Here is a 23095-nt window from a genome sequence, read left to right on the forward strand (position 1 = left end):
TTGGTTGTTTTTTGACTAATTGTGATTCTGCATAAATTAGTCCTTAGCTCACATTTAGCTAAGTAAAACATCCTCAAAAAGACACTTTGTAAGCTTTGACTTCAAATAGGTTTTTCTAGTTTGTAGAACTCAAGATTAGTCATTTTCATAGTTTTGAGTGTCTTATGAAAAATATAAAAAAAATCTCTTTTGGAAAAATTTTGTTTTTGTAGTGGTTGAGTGCTTTGAAAAGAAAAGGGAAATTTTTGTGAAATAACTAGTTGTCTCGTTTTGAGTGCTTTGGAAAGGAAAAAGCTCTTCTTTTAATTTGTTTAATTGAGAAAGATTTGTGTTTACAAATTATTTGCATTCTCAAACTCTTTCTTAGTTTAGAAGTTCATCGAAGAGAAAAGATTGTTTAAATCATCTTAGGTGCATCTTTTTAGTGATTTCGAGTCAAGTCTTTACACCACGAGTTTCATCTCCGCCATCTCTTGAATTAAACAACAACCACTAAAACTAACGCTTAAAGTAAAATTCACCTAGTAACATTTTATTTCTAGGGCTCTGATACACCAACTTAGCTTAGGCTAGTATCTTGGAGTAGGAGAGTAATTAACTCTCCAAGACAGTAAAAACAAACAAGTAGTTGTATCTTGTGGTAGGAAGAAATCCAATTGTTGCATTTATGCTCTGGGAAAGCTCCTCTTAAAGGAGAAGCATGAGATCGTGTCCGAACCAGTGTGGGAATCAATCCTTCCTCATTGGGAACGACGCCAGATATTCACGTATTAAAAATGGTAAACCTCGGATTAACCATTGTCGAGGAACCTGGGGTCACTTGTTGGTAAACCTTGGATTGTGTCGAGGATCCTTTTAGGGGATTGAGCTTGCTACTCTGCCCTTGCGTGCGTATCGAATCATAGACTGTTCCCCCAGGTGTATTTGTCTCAGTTGGAAACCTTAGTGGCCATATTCTTTAGGATTGTTCCTAAGGTGACAGTGGTGGGAAGATCCCACTGTACCTGGAGTAGACGTCGGCTAGACTCACTTGGATTTTGTGGGGGGTTCACTTCACTCGAGACGGTTAAGTGGAGGAACTTGGTCCAGTCTATTCATCAACCAGGTTGTCGAGGTAACTGTTCCAACCGCCATTTCTGTATTGAATTCTGCGACGTTGGATTTCATCACCAACTAGTGTTTTCGGTCCGGAAATTTACTGTTTGTGTGTGTTTGATCTCTAGATTCCTTAGGCGTGTGATTCAAATTTGTTTGGTTCTTTAGAGGCTTTAGGTCTTTTCCATTGAGATTTTACTTTGTTTGCGTGTGAAGTAGTTAAAAGTTTTTAACTATGGATGAATTACCAAGACAGTCCCGTAGACTTCGGGGCGAGTCTCCTGAGTTTGTAACAGTGGCTGATTTATTGAGGAAGTCCCGTAGACTTCGGGGCCAACCTCCTGAAGAAGTCCCGAGCCAGCTTGAAGGCTTGAAAGTCCTCGTAACTCCTAGTGGTAGTAAAGTTGGGTCACCTGAAGAAGGAGAGTCTTCATTGGTTGTACATCCTGATTACCAAACTCTAGTAACAGGTTACGATCCACAATCGATTTCAGTTTCCGAACTTGCTGGTAGCTTTTCATCTACTAGTGATATAGGTGAAGAACCTGAGATATCTGAACCTGTTACTCCAACATCGGGGTTTGTCTCTCCAACTTCTAGTGGTCCTGATTCACCTAGGGTAGAAAGAGTAATTACCCAAGATCTTCCTTCTGGACTTATTGCTATTGAAGAACTTGCTCCGGAAGAAGAAGTAGGCATCCCTATCCCTGAAAATCAACCTGTTCTTGATCTAAGGGAGCGTGAATCAATTTTTTACAGTCTGCCTAGGAGTACTACTTGGTATCTTTCTTTGACTAATTATTTGGAAAACCCAGGGTTAAGTTTTTCACCACCTCGTGCTCCTTATCATCCTAGAGGTTTTTATACTCCCGTAAATATGTTAGGTCAGTCGTCCATGTTTACTCAATCGCCTGAATCTTTTTTGTACGGCGGTCCTTCTGTTCCCTCTGGGTATCAGTCACTTTCTGGTACTTTTTCGGGAGCATCTCCTCAACCCATTGAGCAAGGGTTATTAACTGGAAACAATGGTACAAAGCCGTTGAGTGTAGAGGACATTCTTATGATGTCAGGTTCTATTCCCAATTCTCAACCTCAGGGTGGCCAGTTACCGCCTGGGGGCAGCCTCAATTAACGCCTGGGGGGAAACCTCAAGGTACACAATTTGCATCTGGGGGGCAACCTCAAGGACAGTACGTACCTACGGTACAGTACATTCCTCAAGGTCAACCCCAGACTCAATATGTACCCCAAGGTCAACCCCAGTATCAATTTATACCTCAAGGTCAACCCCAGTATCAGTACGTGCCTCAAGGGTATCTACCCCAGGGTCAGTACTCGAACCAAGGTTTCCAACCACCCCAAGGTCAATCTTATGTTCAAGGGACGGGAAATGTACCTTTCAATTATCAATCCTACCCTCAACCCGGTTATGGTCCTCAATATTCTCAACCTGTTATGGGTCAGTACCCCGAAATGAACATAGTGTGGGATCCATCGCAAACCCAACAGGTGTTGCAGCCAAGTGTACAGTTGTCATCTCAAACTGGACAACCCTTAGTTTCTGGTACACCCCAGCAACCAATCCAGTCTAACATTCAAACTTTTGTACCTTCGATAGTTTCTCAGTCTGGGCCTACTACGCCTCGTACTCCATCTCAAACGACTGCTGCAACTGCCGCAACATCTGTTCAATCTACCCCACCTACTTCTGGAGTATCGACAACTCCGTTTTCTACTGTTCCTGTATCTACTCCTCAGACATCTTTACCACCGTCTGGATCCACGATTCAAACTACAGTTCAGATGCCTGTAGGACAACCTGGTTTAAGTATGGTTGTCACAAGTCAACCACAATTCACCTATCAACCATACCAGGGACAGTACCAATTCGGCCCTTCTGTCCAGCAGCCAGTTTATCAGTATCAACCGTATCCTGGGTACACTTATCAACAACCTCAACAACCCCAGTACGGTCCGGTTAATCCTGGTTTTCCGGGAGGATACAATATCCCGAACGCGATTCCTATTCCTAGTTATCCCGGATATCCTCCTCCTGGGGCTGGTCTCATGACCCAGAGTTTTAGGGATCCTAATCGGCAGTTACCGTTTATCGCAACTTTGGACTTACCAGACTTGTCGCGCCTAACGAACGATCCCATTAATTATCTTCCGTTTTGGCTGCCAATGCCGAATAAGTTCCCCAGTGACATTCCCAAGTTCGAAGGTAAATCAGGAGAGGACCCGTCGAACCATGTGATGACTTACCACCTATGGTGTGCGTCTAACTCCATCACAGATGATTTGATCCGTCTTAGAATTTTCCAGCGCACTCTAATTGGTCTCGCGGCCAAGTGGTACATTGAGTTACCACGAGGCACTTTTTATAATTTTAGTCAGTTAGCTACCTCATTTTTAACTCATTTCCAGTTGCTAGTCCAATGTGACAATGGCACGGAATTATTAACTTCGCTAAAATAGTTGACATCGACGTACATTTCAGATCATATTCATGAGTGGAGACGTCGACGTCGTTTAGTGAAGGTATTTATTCCGGATCAAATCTTGGCCGAGTGGTTTGTAAAATCTTTGTTGCCAAAGATCACTGAAGATGTTGCTAAAGCCGGAGTGGTTAATGAGGAGCAAGTCATTGCTCAAGCACAGTACCTTGACTTGGTTTATACTCAGTCAGGTACGTTACACGAAAAGATCCCCGATCTTCCCAAGTCAAATCAAATCGCTGGAGCTCCTTCGGGATCTCATGCCGCTGATGGTATGATTGGTACGGTTAACACTAAAGGTAAGAAGAAATCCTCCAAGAATTCTTCTCCTATTATAACCTTGCCTGATTCCCCAACAGGAGATTCTTCTGCAGAGATTTCCGCCGATATTCACGTTGTAGAGTCATCTACAGCTAAATCAAAATCCGGTGGGAAGAAGAAAGGAAAGAAGAAGAATAAAACGGACAAAAGTTCAAAGGAGAAACCTAAAAAGGCGGAATCTAATGATGAAAAGCGCAAACCTCGTTATCCATGTCTCATTTGTGACGATGAACATTTTACAAGAGACTGCCCTCATCATGCAGAGGTTGCGAAGATCGTCAAAGGTTCCCAAACTCCTGTTGTTTTGAAGGATCCATTTCCAAGTCAAGACAGCAAGACGATAGGTTCTTCCTCGAGTGCCAATGAAGAACCCATATTAATGATGTCCCATGTTAGGATTGCGACTCAATCGCAAGATTATGGTAGTAAAATTCCTGTTGATGGTAAAGAAGCAGCATCTTCTCATTCTAACCCATCAACCTCAGCTCCCGGTTCCGATCCACTACAGATCGAGAAACCTAACCCAGACTTGGTAATCAAACCACCCGCCAAGGGTATACTTCGAAAGTCAGCTTTCAATCCACATGCGAGAGTGGCTCAGAACTATAACATTGTTGAGGATTTAGCTGTTTCACCCTCAACAATGTCGGCTTTGGAAGTGCTGCAATCATGTCCAGCACAGCGTAAATTACTTTTGTCGGCTATAGGAGCTGTTGACGTTCAGCACCCGAACCTAATAATTTTCGATCTAGAAAATAGTACACCGCGTCTCCCTCATCAAATGGCTTTCCAGATCCCAGTGATAGTCAAAAACAGGCCTATTCATCGGACTGTAATTGATGAGGGAGCCTCAACATGTATTATGTCGATACAGTGTTGGAGATCGCTTGGTTCTCCTTCACTAAATCAATCCCCGACAATTCTTAAGGCCTTTGATGGCCGTGGGTTTCATCCTTTCGTCATTCTACAGGATTTGCCTATAGGGGTTGAAGGAAAAACCGCTAGTCTAGATGTGGAGGTGGTTGATGCCCCTCTAGACTACAACCTTCTCTTGGGTCGAAGTTGGTCTTACGCTATGACAGCGGTCGTTTCATCGGTCTTTTGAATAATAAAGTTTCCACATAATGGAAAGATCATAACAATAGACTAGCTGGCTTACTTTTCATCCGACCCAGCCTCTTCGGAGAGTATTCAGCATGTTGGTAAAATGACTATCCCATATAAGGATGTTGGAGTAGGATTAGTTAAAGATGTCGGTTTACTGGGAACTTTTCCTTTTCCTCCAATCAACGCATCATCTTCATTTGCAACTATTCATATGATTACATCAGACACCATTATTTATGATGATCCTTGGATCATCCCTTCTGAATCTGAGATAGACTCATTTGGTAATTCCATGCCTTTGAGTCCATATGAAATTGCCTATAAAGCCGTGCCGTCTTTTGCCAACCTGGGTTCAACAGAAATTGACTTAATGAATGTGGTCCGTGAGGAATCACTTTTCACATCAACCTCAGATTTAACTACGTTTTATGAACTTGTTCACTCTGATGAGCAAATTCGTGAAATCCTATGTGTAGATGATTTACCATGGGAAGATCTCCATCACAGATCTTCGTTTTTACCTGAGGATGATCGTTTTGAAAATGATTTCTCATCAATTTTTACAACTGAATATGTCAAGGAACCTCAGAATCCAATGAAACATCCCGATTTAGAGTTAAATTTGGGAAACATCTCTCGAACTATTCCTATTGACATTTCGGTTAAGCCCGGAATTGTTGAAAACATTCATATAGGTGCCTCGTGTACAGATGACGAAATTCAATTATATAAGGCCCTATTTCAAGAATTCTACGACGTGTTTGCCTGGTCCTATGAGGAAATGCCAGGAATTGATCCCGCAATTGTTGTTCATTAGATCAAGACTTACCCGGACGCTAAACCCATCCAGCAACGTTTGCATCAGATTCACCCACGAAAAGCTGCTGCAATTAAAGCAGAAGTTGAAAAACTGTTGAAAGCATGTTTCATTTATCTGATCCCGTTAACGGATTGGGTATCGAATATTGTTCCGGTTAACAAAAAGCAGGGAACAATAAGAATATGCATCGATTATAGGGACATTAATCGAGCCTGTCCAAAGGACAATTACCCAACTCCCTATATCGATCAAATCATTGATGATTATGCCGGCAGCGAAATATTTTCCTTTATGGACGGTTTTTCCGGATACAATCAAATCAACATTCTACCTGCCGATAAACCAAAAATGGCTTTCATTTTTCCATGGGGGACATTTGCTTATTGCAAATTGCCTTTTGGGCTTAAGAATGCCAGAGCAACTTTTCAAAGGGCGATGTCTTATGCGTTTCATGACATCAAACACATTGTGCAACCGTATCTCGATGATTTGCCTGCTCACTCTTTACATCGAGCTGATCACCTTGTCCATTTACGAGCAATCTTTATGAGGTGTAGGCATTATCGTATTCAGTTGAACCCACACAAATGTGTCTTCTGTATAGAAACGGGTCGATTGCTGGGATTTGTAGTTTCGAAAGTCGGCATTCGCGTTGATCCCTCAATGGTCGAAGCTATCATCAAATTGCCTCCTCCTTCGAGTCTTCGCCAACTCCAAAGTTTGCAGGGGAAAGAAAACTTTTTACGACGATTCATTCCTAACTAAGCCGAGGTTACAAAGGGTTTTACCCGGTTGTTGAAGAAAAACACTCAATTCTATTGGGATGAGATAGCTCAGAAATCTTTTTATGCACTCAAACACGCGTTGACCCATGCACCATTGTTGCATCCTCCCAACTACAACCGGGATTACTTCTTGTATCTCGCCGCCTACCATTCCACCATTGGAATGGTCTTAGTTCAGGAAGATGAATTCAGAACGGAACATGTGATATATTACCTTAGTCGAACGTTAAATCCAACTGAGCTAAAATACTCACGTGTGGAGAAATTGGCATTGGCAGCTGTTCAAGCTGTCCAACGTTTTCGTCACTACATTTTACTACGTAAAACTACGGTAATTTCGGATTGCAACCCTATGATCTACATTTTGACCAAACAATTGCTAGAGGGCAAGTACTCTAAATGGATCGTTATCCTACAGGAGTTTGACTTGGAGTTTGAGAAATCTAAGTCTAAGAAATCTTTAGTTTTTGCGGAGTTAATGTGTGACTTCCCGCGTGCTGACACAGAAACCGTGGCAAAGGAGCCCATTGCGGACGAATCTTTGTTTCTAATCAGCACTTTAGATCCGTGGTATGGGGATATCATCGTCTATCTCCAGACCCAATCCTTTCGGCCAGAAATTTCAAGGTCGGACCCAATTCTTTATCGCCGTGGGGCAGACTCTATTTTTCGACGTTGCTTAACACACGAAGAGGCTGAAAGGGTTCTAAATGACTGTCACTCTGGAGCGTGTGGCGGCCATATGTCTGGGTATGCCACAGCCCAAAAGATATTGCGTGCTAGCTATTTCTGGCCGTCCTTGTTTAAAGATTGTATTACGGCGGTCCGAAAATGCCACAAGTGCCAGATTTTTGATCATAAGATGCGCGCTCCACCTGCTCCTCTCCACCCTATAATTGTTGTTGGTCCTTTTTCCAAATGGGGTATCGATTTTATTACATGTAACCCTCACTCGGCCGGGGGGCATGCGTATATCATCCTTGCGGTAGATTATTTTACTAAGTGGGCCAAGGCGATGCCTACATTCGAGGCAGACGGCAAAACAGCTGCAATTTTCGTGTTCAATCATATAATTGCTAGGTTTGGTGTCCCACAAGCGATAATCACTGATCATGGGCGTCATTTTCGAAACGTTATGATGACCGAACTTATAGGCCAGCTTGGTTTACGTCACGATAGTTCAACCCCTTATTATCCACAAGCGAATGGTCTGGTTGAATCCATCAACAAAATTTTAGTTATCATGATCCGACGAATCATTGGGATTCATCGGTCGAATTGGCACAACATGCTATTTTCAACACTTTGGGCGTATCGAACTTCAGTAAAAACATCAACAGGGTTCACTCCTTTCCAACTAGTCTATGGTTTGGAAGCTGTGTTACCCATTGAATGCGAAATCCCGTCACTGCAAATGGCCATCGAGTTACTTCCAGCCACTTCCGAAGAGGAAAAGTGTTTGTTATACTTAGCTCAATTAGATGAGAATCGACGTGATGCTGCATTGGCAATCGAGACTCACGCAAAACATATGAAAGCTCAGTATGATCGAGATGTGACCCCTCGAAATTTTTCGGAAGGAGACCTAGTGTTATTATATGATCAAGCCAATGATAAATTAGGCACTAGAAAATTCGTTCCTATGTGGCATGGTCCCTATATTGTCAAGCGAAAGCTAGCAAAAGGGGTCTATGAATTGGTAGACTTTGACGAGGACTCTTTAGGTAAACCCAGAAATGGTCTTTACCTGAAGAGGTATTATGCTTAAAAGAATGGGTATGGAGATTTTTTAGTTAGATTAGTTTTTCTTTCTAGCTAGTGTGTTTTAGTTTAAAAATTGTGCTTAGCTTAGAGAGTGTTTTTCCGTCATTATTCTTGCTTATCTTGGTGTTACTCTTGATATTGAATATGTCGATGCCTCTTCAAACATACATTGGATTTGTTGATGGTGTTTGTCGTAATACACGGAACATCTCTTCCGCAGCTTGGGTTATCTATTCGCCCTCTAACGAGTTAGTTTCTATGCATGGGGTAAGCCTCGGTCAAACAACAAACAACATTGCAGAGTATAGTGCAGTGATTGAGTTATTATCTGAATCTATTTTATTTGGGATTCGGAGTTTGATAGTGAGGTTAGATTCTGAACTCATTGTATTATAGCTTAATAGAGTGTATGCCATTAGAAATCCAGTGTTATTGAGATTATTTTTGAGAGTGCGTCTCTTGGAACGTGAATTTGATTACATTGAATATCAGCATATTCCAAGGTCTTTAAATACATTAGCAGATGCAATTTCTTCTCGAATGTTAAATAGACATTTGCAATAATCATACATGTGAATTTAAAATCATTCCATAACATGATTTACAAGATAAGCCGGTAATAGTGATATATATATATATATATAAGAGTGTGTCAAAAAATACATCGTCCTCGATCATAGGTTGAAAAACACCTTATGATCGGCAAAAATGATAAGTACAAAAAACAAAATGTCACATGTGCCCACAATAGGCGATCATCCTATCACTGGTGATGATCTCTATAAGAAACCACTGCACGGGCCACCTTGCAAAGGAACCTCCTAAAAGGTCCCGGGACTCCAATCACATAGCGCTGAAGTCGACGAGGAATGTCGTCTATAGTGGTCTCAGGAATATCTCCTGTCAAGCGCTTGAGATGACCCTCCAACTCGGCCAAAACCTCTGCTGATTCGTCCTGCGGGGCTGGCACGGGTGCAACCGGTTGCTTCCTATCGAAAGGCCGGAGAGCGGCTGGTCGCTGTGGACCCACATCTGCGTTTGAAATTTTTACTATCAGTTTTGAGACGATGGAAAAAAAAAAAAAAATTAAAATAGGAAAAAGTTGAAAAGGATTTTACCTGACTCGTCCCACTGCTCTCCTGGTGGAAGAGCCATGTCTGGGTCACCACGAAAATCTATCCCAGCATAAGGGAAGTCCTGAATGGAAAAGACCTGGTTTTCCAACCATTGGAAATACTCAGGTTTGAATCAAGCAACCTCTGTCCTCTCGTCCAGGTGACGGGCCATGACTGCAACCCATCGCATCAGTTTGGGCTCTCGAGGAAGCCCAGCTCCAACAGTAAGGTGTTGTGTGATCAGCATAGGAACCCTCTCCAGGCCAAAGCTCACGACCAAAGCCCCATAACCAAAGGTCTTTAGTCATCCGCTCTTGGCCCTGGTCAGTTGGCCTTTCACATTGGCCAGCACAGCATTGCACCAGTTGAAGATGGTGCCTCGAAAGCAATCAACTGCCATACGCATCCGGGATCTGGTGGCAATATGTAATGCGGCAGCTCTGCAAAGTCTGGTGACAGTAAACGCAATCACCATGAGTTCAGGACGGGATATGGTCTTTATGTCTATCCCTTTGTCTCTAGCCTGGCTGTTGCAGTACTTTAGCCGGAGGCTATCGACAGACTGGCCACCTGGCCTAGTCCCGTGCAGAGTCAAGTCTTCACCTCTCTTAGGCAAACCAGTCAAGAAATAAATGTCCGCCGGCTCGATTTCGAGCTGGTGGCCGCCAACGAAGAAGCACTGGTCCTGTATGCTCCATCTGTCAACCAGCCACTGTAAGAAATCCACCTGAGCCCTCATGCCAGGAATGGCCCAGAATTTGTATAGTCCGCACGCCCTCAAAGCATCAAGTGAAGGCTGATGATTCCATGCGGCAACATCCACGTCCTCATGCTCTCGTTCACATCAATCTAGCATGATGTACTCTCTGCATCAAGTATAAAGATTAATTAAATTGCTAGAAAATATTTTGATTGGTCCATTTTTGAGAATCTTTGGGTTCAAAACCCTTGCGACGAGGTACGCACCCTCCGAGTTAGACACAGTGCGTGGGTCCGCACTTTGTCTACACGGAAGGTGCGGACCCCGAGCTTTTTCCCAATGGAGAAAAAGTCGGGGTCCGCGGGTCCGCAATGGTAAACCTGCGGACCCCCGTGCGCGGGTTTTGCGCCTAAAAACCCTCCCAAAAAATAAAATGAAGGACTAAAACAAAAAACTAAATGGTTGAAAATGAAGAGTAGGATGATGTGGATTACCTGGAGAAGACGGCGCTCGATTCCGACGGTTGGATTTTCCACAATCTTCACAGGAAGTTTTCTAAGCAAAAGCACTATTTTCTCACCCAAACTCAAACGGTAAAAATGAATCGACAAAGACCCTTTTTATAAGTTTTTTGAGTAAATAAATCACAAATTTGTTTATGTTTCACTTTGAAAAGGTATTTTGCGATGCTTTTATCTATTTCAAACAGGTACGAGTAATGTTTGTGTTTTTGTGCAGAATAAAGGATTATTTAGGTGAAATCTATCATTTTCAACAGAAAAACATGTAGAGTCATCTTTAAGCTCTTTTCTGACTCCTAAAACATGAAAAGATTGCCGAGTGTTTCTTTTAAACTCGTTAAAATGGAATTAAAATACGGTCCACTTACAGCTCTTTTCCGGCCGTAAAAACATGAAAAGATCACTGGATTTTTGTCGTTTCGAATTCGATATTGGTTATAAAATGACGTGTCATTGATCGCTTTTTTACTTTTTCGGGTCAAAGGCACTAATAACGAAAAGTACTCCTTGGTCGTAAAATATCAAGCGGTTCTCTCAAGTATTATTTTATACTTTTTCGGGCTTGGGAGACACAAATTTACGAAAAAGGTCAACCCTGGAGTCTTCTTAAGTTTTTTCAGACTCTCTAAAATTGAAAAACGCCAAGTTTCTCCTATACTGGACTCGTTAAAATTTCACAGTAAAGGACCTGTTCAATTGCAAACAGGAACGAACCACTCCTTCTTAGAGTTCGAATTTAAACTAAGTTGGACTCATCCGAAGGATGAGCTTATAATCAAGCAAATGCTATCCTCCTCAAGCTTGTCAAAAATAAAGAGGTACTTGCCAGAAATGGTGGGGAAAAAGAGAGAAAAATGAGTCTGTTTGTCATACTTTGTAACCACTCTTGAACACGACACTTTTATTCACCTGGGTTGGGAAATCCTTTGCCTAACAGTTGATCAAACCACATTGAAAGTCTTCAGCCGGTTTCTGGGTATTAACTTTGGGTCAATTGTCACCAAGCCATCTGTCGTGTCGTTATGTGTTCAAGAGGTCACTACCAATAAGCCATTCATCTGCAAAATATCTGTCATCCATCTTGACCATCCCTGAGTCAGTCCTTGCAACTAAATTTCTTCAACTTGATCTATGATTTCGTGTTGTGGGCTTGCCTACGACGGATCACTTTCTATCGACATCAGCTCATTATCTAGAAAGATGATCTAGGAATCGTCAGTACCTTGAGATCTACATGCCTCAATGGCAGGCTTCTCGCCTTTGACGACATGTTCGACATCAACACATTTATTCACATCTCATGGATTGTACTGGGTACTTTGAGAGCCATTGACATCACTGGTGGTTTCTCTCACACTTGTTAACAGTTTACATCATTGACTGGTAATCAAGTGGTTTCTACCATGTTCGACATCAACACATTTATTCGCATGGATAGAATCGTACTATTTCGGGAAGTAGAAATGAAGACCCTGGATCTAGTTTCCACCATCCAGGCTGCGAGGAATTTTGTATTCATTATATTGTGGACTATTCATAAACAGATGGTTGCGTCCATACTGTGTTCACATGAGTCTATACTTGTGATGTTTTACAAAATAATTCCTATATAAGAGCAGTAGATAGTTTTCTAGTTAGTTTTGATCTGAGTATGGGAATGCCTACCTCAGCGATGATATGATCTCATATATATATCTTGCATTGAATGTTTTTACAGGTTCCGACCGGGCTCTCCACAAGATGATCCTCGAAATGATAAAGTACTTCACTCTTCCTATATGATAAATGAAATCCTCATCTACTACAGACTTCGCACTTTAGGGGGCAATCTGTTACACAAAAATATTGTCACTATGATTATTTACAGTCAGTATGGGTCTATCATCACTTGTACTGTCCTCCTAAGCAAGTCTAAGACCTCAGCTCTTCAAATCAAGCTTTGGAAATGGGAGAAAGACATTAAAAATCAATGTAACTCTGGTTCCGCACTTTCTCTCATGGTCACCTGCGGTACCACACCTTATGTGTACAAAAGCTGCGTACCTACCCGCTCTGTCCCTAATGGTGTAGGTGCAGACCCCTGTGAAAGTCAAAAGGCGCAAGTTTTATCTTAAAAAACTCACTTTGGGTTAATTCTAGAGTTTCCTAGAAGGAATTTTGACGTGGATTGTTCGCTCTGAGGTGGTTCATGCATCCCAAAAGAGAAGGAGCTAATCCCTTGACTAAAGGAGCTATCCCTTTGAAGGAGGGCTTTATCCCTTTGAAGGAGGACCTAGTAACTTCCCTCCATTGCACTATAAATACAGGCATTGGGGTGAGGACTGAGGAGGTTAGAAGCTGAACATTTTGAGGGTAAATGCTGGTGAAATTAAGACTTCCTAGTTGAGCTTAAGAGGAGAGATCACATACCTTTTTGGCTTCATTGGGGAGTGAGTGAAACTTGTCAAAGTAGAGGAGACTTCTTGTTGGACCCTGGGAGGAGCTTGTACAGCGTCAAGGCGAAGGTTGTAAGGTTCTTCTTCTTTTGAATTAATACAATCAAACTCATTTTTCTCAACAAGTATCTCATGTTATTTGTTTCATGGACTCCTTGACTTTCATGTTAAATATGTTTTATGCAATTGGTTTTTCAGGTGCTATTTAATTTGTTTGCCTTGTTTGTGTTTGCAGATTCGTGAAAAGGAGCTCATTGGAATCAAAGGAGCGAGGGCATCCACAAGATTGCGTTGGACCAAAGGTAGGCCCTAAAAACACTTGTTTGCTATTGTTTATTAAAGCATATTTAGAGAAAGATAGTGTCTGGTTGGTTTGCTTGTCATTAGGTCTTCTTTAGATTCTAGGAAGGTCTATCTTGTCCACAAGATCGACTTATTCCGTGCGACAGCCTCCATTGAAGCAAAGCTCACGCAGCTGTAAGAAACGCATGAAAGGATCCAAGGCAGCAGTTTAGCCACGGCGGTCACTGAACAATGCAGCGAGGAAGTATAGCAGGCAACAGCTCAGTGCGATGCCGAACTTGCAGTGATCCAGTCAAAGTTGGGAGGTCTTCATGAAAATATCTCTGCACCAATAGAGTGAATCAAGGGTGAGTCACGGTGTTTGTGTCGGGGGCCTGTTGGGTGCAAGATCCCCCAAGGGAATTTTTGGGACTTCGAGCCCATATTTTGATCAAAGATTGTAATTCCGATGTAAAGACTCCACATTTTGTGGGTACGGAGCGCGTAGTTTGTAAAAGAGTGGTAGGGTTTCCCACCCTTATTTTTGTTATTATAATGTCGGCTGTAGAGATCTACCCATGGTCCACGGACCATGGGATTGTATAAATAGAGTGAGTCTCTATGTAGTTAAGGGGAAATGAATAAGAAAAGATGAACACATGATGTATGTGAGATAGATCTTTGGAGCAAAGTCTAGTTTTGGGTTGTAGAGTAGGAGAAGGTTCTACAGTTGAGTGCACAGAGGCCTAGTTGTCTGTAGCTGAGTGTGCAAACCCCTGTAGCTGAGTGGGCAGATCGAGTCGAGTCTGTAACAGTTGGAAGTATTAATAAAGATAAGTTTCCTATCATTTTTGTGTATTTATTTCCTTTTTTATGCATCTGTTATCTTGGGTATGAAATTCACTTTTAATACTTATATGATGCGCGAATGTTTATGATTGTATTGATTAAGTGAATGTAAGATAGGATATCTATTTACGCGAAGTTAACTAAGATATGTTAAGATGATAAGTAAGATACGCGGTGTAGTTTTGGGAAATTGTATAGTTCGCTACCCTAGTAGCACGAAAGCATCTCAGCCCCTGGTTAGGGCTGCGCAAAAGACAATTATAATAGATCCCAAAGGTATTGAAGGTTGAAATAGTGCGCGAAATGACCTGCGCGAAGATAGATCTAGTTGGACTAAAACAACATCTCAGACATCTCAAGGGTGCGAAAACTTGGTTCCAGCATCCCCCCATATTGCTTCGGGTGAGACTTCAGCCCGCGCTCCATGGGCTAATGCTGAAAGGGCCAGTAATGTAGGGATTTGTTTGGCTAAATAACTCTGAACCTGGGTCAAGCTCCCATAAGCCAACATTCTCTTAGGTATTTTTTTCTACCTTTTTAGACCTAATGGACTACCTACGAAAAGGGACATTTGAATTTTTCTTTTTTGCCTCTTTTCTGAACTCTCTAAACACGAAAACGATGTTGAGTTTTACCTTCACTAGACTCAATAAAACATCAAACAATGATGGACGCATTGATCATGACGAGGCCGAACCACTTATTCTCAGGGTTTGTTAAATATACTCGAAGTGATTAATCTTAAGGATGAACTTACAAATCAAGCATATCTTATCATCCTCAAGCTTGGTAAAAAATAAAGAGGTATTGACTAGTATGGTTAGGGAAATAGGGAAAATAAGGGATTTCATTTTGCTAATGGAAGAGATTCGCTCTTGAACATGACACTCTTCCACTTCATCTTTGTGGATGTTGGGTTGCTTAATTTTCTTTTATTTTAGTTATCAAATCATTTTCAAAGCCTCCATTTCCATTTTGGGTCAATGTTGCTAGCCCCATTCAGTGTCGCTAATGTGTTCAAGAGAAGTCCTTTAGTTGATATCTTCTACAATAATTTTAATCCTTCATTTCATGTCTACCTTTCCTGATCCAGTTCCATATCAACATCATTCTGATCATTCTATCTCAATCATCATACCCATTTCATGTCATTTATGGGCGATACATCAAGGTCCTCCTATGACGGGTCGCTTCCTATCGACATCAGCACATCATCCAGGAAGTTGACTTAGGAACACCCCTTGTTACTGTTATCACTTAGAACTAAAATTGATATATGTAACTTTTCATCCTAGCCCGATGACAAAGGTCAGTGCTAGTTTATTTTTGTTTTAATTTTCTTCCCTTAGAATCTGAAGTTTTGAAGAGTTTTTGAGTCAAGTTATTCTCAGCTCCCATTGGTTCCCCTCCATCTACCATTATTTTATAGCCACCTGTTATCTTATGTCAGTCACCGTGCCTTTTTGTAATTTCGCAGCGCAATCCCGATTAGGCAGTTTCGCAGCGCATCATTCAAATTTAAAACTGACAGCGCTGCGAAATCATGGATTCGTACATTTCGCAGCGAATCTTTCCCGAAATGTCAAATCCGTTAGGTGAGTCATAGGCTGTGTCTTCTCATGTCAGCTCATGTACCCCTCTTATCACATTTCACCACTCATTGCCACTACCACCACTAGATCTGTTGATACGCATGAATCATCATTTCCAAGAAAGACCACCGTGCATAAAACTTAATGATGGTCGTAAGTCTTGCATGAAATGACAAATCTGCAAGATTACAACTTGAAAGATTTTAAACGGAAAAATTTAAAATTCAACTACAAAGATAATCAAGCGAGGCTGAATTCAAATAGAAGCTGAATCACAATTCCAACCGGAGCTGGTAGTCATTGTTTGCGAAGATTTGGAAGAATCAATGGAGAAAAAGGAGCACAGATCCGGCAAATGTCTAAGGACTGAGCCTGAAGGCTTAGATATAACGCTGAGAAATAAAGAGGTGGAGAAAGCATTTAAAAAGGCTGGGTGCTTGAATTTTTGCAAAAAGTTACAAGGAGGGCACGCACAGGTAACTAAAGAATTTGCACTTAACTTCACAGGCTTGAATTCAAAAGTAGCCATGATAGAATTGCAGGTTTCGCCAGAAGTGGTATCTACTGTGACAGAGATCCCACGAGGACAATAGCAATGGTTTAAAAATTTCAAGTTTGAAATGAATCCTTGCAAGGAGTTTTTGAAGGATGAATTTGTAAATGAAGATTTAAGTAAGGCAGTGCCTAGGAGTTATGTCAAAGAATATTATGCTCATTTACTCACCTGCATACAGAAATATCTGACTTGTGAAGGAAGGTATAACAAGGTTTACTCTTACCATTTTAAACTCCTTTTGCATTTCACCGGGAAGGTCTCCATAGACTTACCTTTTTATCTTTTCTGTAGTTTGAGTAAGATGTGTGATAAGGTACAGCTGAGGAAAGAGGATTGTGAAACCTCTTTGTTTCATCATGGTTTGATCAAACTACTGGTTTTAGATGGGCTCCAAAAGGTAGACAGAGATTGGAATTCATTCATTTTTATGGTTGGCTTCAAAAGCCAGACTGGCCTCACTCCTCTACCTGCTAGAGATTTTACAATAGTCGAGCTCCAAACAGAAGCAAGAGCTAAAAGAGTTCCAAATTCACAAGTAAGAAAACAAGTGAAGCCACTCATCATCCAAGATCAACCTCAGCAATCAACTAAGGAAAAAGCTCATGGTAAAAAGACTGTACCTGAAACAAGCACATCTGAAGTAGTCTCAAGCATAAGAACAAGAAGCCAGATGAATAAGGAAAAAGGTAAAGCTGTAGCAGTCGAAGAAAGTCCACTGTCCAAGGGAAGTTTAAATGCCTTATTACAGGCTATTGACTTTGAGCAGTCTCTACCAATTCAAATTGAGTTGATACAGTCAGAACAAGAAAGCACCAAGAAAGCCAAGGCCTCAAAAAGACTTAAATTTGATGAGCCAGCTGAAGAGTTTGTTTTTAAACCGAGAAGACCTATGACAAGGAGATTCCAGCAAGTACAGGAAGCACTGTCAAGAACAGAGGAAACAGGGGAAGGGACACAACGTTGGCAAAAGAAAAACACAGGCAAAACAGTCATCACATCTAAAGAAGATAATATAGCAGACTTGAAGAGCCAATTAGAATCAGCTAAGCATGAGATTGCCAAATTGAAGAAAGCTGCTAGAAGACATGCAGTCATACAAGCAAACTATTATAAAACTCTATGGAAAGGGAATGCAACTGTAGAAGCCCAGGTGAATTCAGTGGTTGATGGCCATTCACAATTTCACACCTGGAAAGTACCAGCAATCAAAGAAGCCAAGTACATCAGAAGGATCAATATGCAACTGAGAGCTGGGAATAAGGTTATGAAGAAACAAATTGAAGATCCGAAGGCACAGCTAAGCCAGCTTAAAGGACCTGCTAAATGAGTTTTCATTTCAAGTAAGATTCTATTTCAAAATTTTGATAAGTTTGCTTGATCTTATCTTTCTGAAGAAATCTAAATCCCTATTCGGCCTTTGGAAAGTCTAAAGAAGTTTTTGGCAATCAAGCACTCGGTTAATAAAGGTCTCAGGTTAAAAACAATTTGTTTTAAATAACTCAGCAGTTTCGTAGCGCGCTACGAAACTGCTGAAAGCGATGATTTCAACATAAATCAAGCAGTTTTGAAGTTGAAGCGGGAAAATTTTGAAGGACAGTTGCATACAACGAGAACACCTGAAGTTACAACAGCCAATTAGACTAGCACAAGTGGAAATAAATAGTTTGAATCAAAAAGTGGCATTTTGTCATATCATAAGGAAATTGAAGCATGTATCAGACAGCTTGAATATGTTTTCCTTTTTGTTTTCGAAACAGTGGATGACACATCATCAAATCAGGTTTCATAACAGCGGACAGCACATCAAAACGTGGCCACTGTCATATTTTGAGGGACAACAATTAAAAAACTGACTTATGAAGATTCGAAGATCATACAACCGAGAAGCAAGGATGGTCTCCTAATTTTTCTGGACAATGAAGAAGATACAGCATCCAAGGTTAACATGGAGCATTAAACACCCATCTCAGCCAAACTGAAAGAGAACCAGATGTCATAGAAAGGAATCATCTTAATTAAGGCCATCATGCATGTAATATGGAGTTAGAATCATAGTTGATTTAGATCTCTTAAAAACTCCAGTTAACACTTTGTTGTATTTATTAAGTAGTTAGAGTTTAAGAGTTGTCAGTAATAGAAGTAGTTTTCGAATTCCCCTCATGCTTGAGGAGGAATCTCGATCAGTTAGAATAAGAGCTCTATATATAGCTGAAACAGCAATGTAATAGGGGTTGGAAAATTTTACGGAAAAGCTTGTATTTGGCCTACGTAAGACTCATTTTCAGTAATACATGCTTGACTTTACTTCTCAGGATTCATGAAGGATTTTTTATGTTCAGAATATGTGATGTTGTCCTTTCCTTAATTCTTACAGCGGTATGGATGTATAATCACTCAGAATTCACTGAATGTGCTCTGACTTCCTGTATACATTTATAAACTGTGTGGTCCCATATGAGTTTATGTTCTGAATGTTTAAATGCTGAATGCCCTGACTTCCATGTAGGGTTGAGTTCATTGTTATATTGAGGTGTTGTTGACTCCATAAGCCCAATGGATAGTTTTGTTTAATGTGTTTCCACCATTCATATTTTTCGCAGTTGTTCTATAAGAGTTAGCCATCTTATCTTTAATAAAAATCATTAATCCATCAAGAGAGAGCCCTCTCAGGTTGAGGAGGCTAAGCCTCAGCCTAAAGTAGGTTGAAATAGTTACTTAGAGTCAACCTGACCAGCAGCCTATCAGGATCTGATTTTGAGATAACAGTTACCTTAGTTCTTTCACACATTAATGGCAATTATCCTCGCTCTCAACGACAAGTTTATATCAATGGCCTTCGACAGAAAAATTCTATGTGGTGTTCGACATCAAGTCATTCATTTACACCATACGGATTATACCGTACTACCTTGAGAGACATTAACATCATCAATGGTTTCCCTCACATTTGTTAGCAAATTACACCATTGACAAGTAATCAAATGGTGTCTACCATGTTCGACTCCAAATCATTGATTCACATGGTTAGACTCGTACATTGGTTGGTCGTGTGAATGAGATAGAAGACCCCAGATCTAGTTTTTTCCATCCCGGATGTGATTGTAGGATTATACAAAGATCACAATGTATGATGGTCGTGATCATATAAACAATCATCTAGTCATGGGTACACCAATTTCATATGTCGATGTGTCTTTTGATCATTGCACATGTTATGATTAGCTTATGAGCTGAGTATGGGTATGCCTACCTCAGCTAACAAATATGTCATTTTGTAAATGTATTGTAATAGATGAAGCTCATCTGTTTTCCTTGATCCCTACTTGTCACAAGGTAAAGCACTTTATTCATCAATCATCATCCCAAACTTCTTGCTTTAGGGGGGAATTATTTTATAGACCATTTTTTCACATCTGATCAGTGAGCCTCCTAATGGGATCAATCAACATCTTATTCCCCCTTGTCACCATCATGCACAAAACCTAATTCATGTACCTTTGATTTCCCAGAGTTTGAGCCCTAAACTGCCTCATCTGAGCCAGTTTGAGGACCAACACTCCTTGTAGGCCTACTAGGGTGTGTTCACCAGCAAGTTGCTCCACTATGACCTGCGTTGGTCACCAGCAAGTTTCTCCCCTTTGCACATGCATTAGTTCTAGAAATCTAGGAGAATGATCAAGATTCTAGAATATTTCCCTTGTAGGAGTTTCCAAAAGTTGTTTCAACTACTTACCTTGGATAAAACATTCAGATTATATCCTTCCCTACATTGGATTTTTCACCACTTATCCTTTGATCCTATCCCTCCATCAAAGGTGGATCTCTTACCCTATATCGATAATTGGATAAGAACTCCCAACTTACCATACTTCTCTATAAATTCCCAACCTTCAATTTGGTTGGGGGTTGGCTTTTGGAGAGTGATTCTGCCCTTACGCTTATGTAGTGAGTGGTCATCATCTCATGCATTTAGGGTGATTGGAGGTGCATATTGTGACAAGAAAAGGATAATTCAACAACTCGGAGGAGCTCTTCTACAATATCAAATGCTACTTGTGGTTTTAATCTCCTTCCATTTATATTAATGCGAAGAACTGTTTGTTTTCCTATATGTGATGTTGTTATTTCACTTATGTTAATACCATGTTGATCCATTGAATGAAGTACTTAGATGATACAACATAGATCTTGTATTTTCTTGGCTTGTGTTATCTGACTGTACATGTTCTAATTTTGGCAATTGGGGCTGGGATTAGAGCTTCCAAGCTAAAGGATTGAAGTGTGTGAAGCATTCCAGGTAGGCCTCACTCCATCTATTTACTTTAAGGAAAATCATTGTGTTCCTTATCTCTCTATTTTTATAGGTTAGCCACTAACCTAAGGGAGATACTTTTGTCTGCAATCGTAAATCATGTATAAAAATGTACTTAGATGACATTAAAAATTATTCAACAAAGAGAATAATAATCTACAGTACTTAAAACAAATATTTGAAAGGTATAGAAAATTTGGAATCTCCTTGAATCCTAAAAAGTCATTCTTTTCTCTCAATGAAGGTAATCTTTTCGGTTTATTGTCTCTAAGGAAGGAATTTTCATAGACCCTCATAGAATTAAGGCAATATCATAAATCCCCTTACCTCACAATAAAAATTCCTTGCAATCTTTTCTTGGTCAGATTAATTTTGTCAAATGATTTGTATCAGACTTTTCACAGATTGTTTTACCTTTATAGACCATTATTAAAAAGAAAACAATCCATAAATGGGAACAAATAGAAAGAAGGCTTTCGAATCAATAAAGAAAGCCATCGTAGATGCTCCTTCATTATCAACACCTAATTTTTATAAATAATTTGTTCTATACACTTTTGCTTCTGAACAATCCTATGAAGCAGTGTTAACCCAACCCAATGGACAACAAGTTGAAGCTCCCATTTACTTCTTTAGTTCAAATCCACAAGGATCTAAGCTAAAATATTCAGAGGTTGAAAAACAAGCCTTTGCGGTTTTTAAGTCAATAAAGCATTTTATACTTTTTCTCCTAAAAGCACAGACTAAAGTAGTTGTTCATTTCCCTATGGTCATACAATTGCTTATCCAAAATAAATTAGGAGAGAAGAGGGCTAATTGGGTTACTACCCTATAAGAATACGACCTAGAGATAAAACCAACTAAAATAGTAAGGAGTCAAGGTTTTTGTAAGTTAATAATTGGAACTTTTGACACTTCAACTGATAAATATTCAGGTAATGACATCCAAAGTTTAGAGGTATGCCCTTTTGACAGCAAGTCTTAATATGATGATTTAATATTTTATTTAAAAAATGGTTATGCTCTAGTAGAACTCAATTACAAAAGAAAAAAAGCTTTGAGGCTTAAAGCTAATCAGTATCAATTTTTCAATAATGTCTTGTTTAGAAGAAATTATGGTTATGTTTTACTGTGATGTCTAGAGAAATCTGAAGCAGGAAAAAATGTTGCAGGAGCTACACAATGGAGAAGTTGGTGGACACTACAGCGGGGATACTACTTCTTATAAGATCTTGTATGCTGGTTACTATTGGCTGACTCTATTCAAAGACACCCATGCTTATGTCAGGAAATGCAAAGTCTGCCAAACTGCTTTAGGGCGGGAAAATAAATTAGCCTTGCCTTTGCATCCAGTTAACATTAAGAAACCCTTTGATAAATGGGTACTAGACATCATAGTGACATCATTCCTCACTCTTCTAAACAACATAAATACATATTGACTGCAATGGATTATTTCACCAAATGGGTGGAAGCAATACCCCTGAAGGTGGCCAATTCTGAAAACATTATTGATTTTATTGATCAATTTATAATCACCAGGTTTGGCCTTCATTTTTCCCTTATGTTTGACAATGCATCTTATTTTTCTGGAAATGCTATTACTGAATTTTCTCTCAAGAGGTGTTTTAAATTTAAATATTCTACAAAATACTATCCTAAGGGAAATAGCTTAGCAGAATATACCAATAAAAACCTCATAAGGATCACTAAATGAACTATTGACCAAAATAAATAAAAAACTTGGCACAAATCTCTACTATTTTCCCTATGGGCTGAAAAAATTACCCATAAAACCTCTCTAGGCACATATCCTTTTCACTTATTGTATGGAAAAGAATCTATCTTACCTCCTAATCTTGCCCTCCCTTCACTAACCTTAGTGAAATTTATAGAGGAACAACATTTCTCTGCTTTACAGTTGAGGATGTCCCAAATTCTTAAGTTAGAGGAAGACAGAGATAAAGCCAAACAAGTGCATGCCCTCCACCAAAAATTGGTCAAGTACTTGTTTGATGCAGGTTCAGTAAATAACAAAACTTTTCATATTGGTGACTTAGCTCTGTAATGGGATAAGGCCCACAAAGGAAAAGGAAAACACACAAAATTTCAAAAGTTGTGGCTCATCCCATTTCAGATTATTGAGAAACTAGGTCCATCAACCTTTATCCTTTAAGATTTACAGGGAAAGAGGGATGCTCTTCACGTTAATGGCCTAGTTTTGAAAAAATATTTTTCTTGAAAATACTTGTCTTGCTGTAAATATGTAAATAATCATATGTACATATCGATGTCTTTAGCCTAATGATATTAGATAATGCTCTATTGACTTCATATTGGGGT

This window comes from Pinus tabuliformis, chromosome 4_1, assembly GCF_031772625.1.
Source record: "Pinus tabuliformis cultivar Carrire ecotype Pingquan chromosome 4_1, CPIR1, whole genome shotgun sequence".
Lineage (NCBI taxonomy): Eukaryota > Viridiplantae > Streptophyta > Pinopsida > Pinales > Pinaceae > Pinus > Pinus tabuliformis.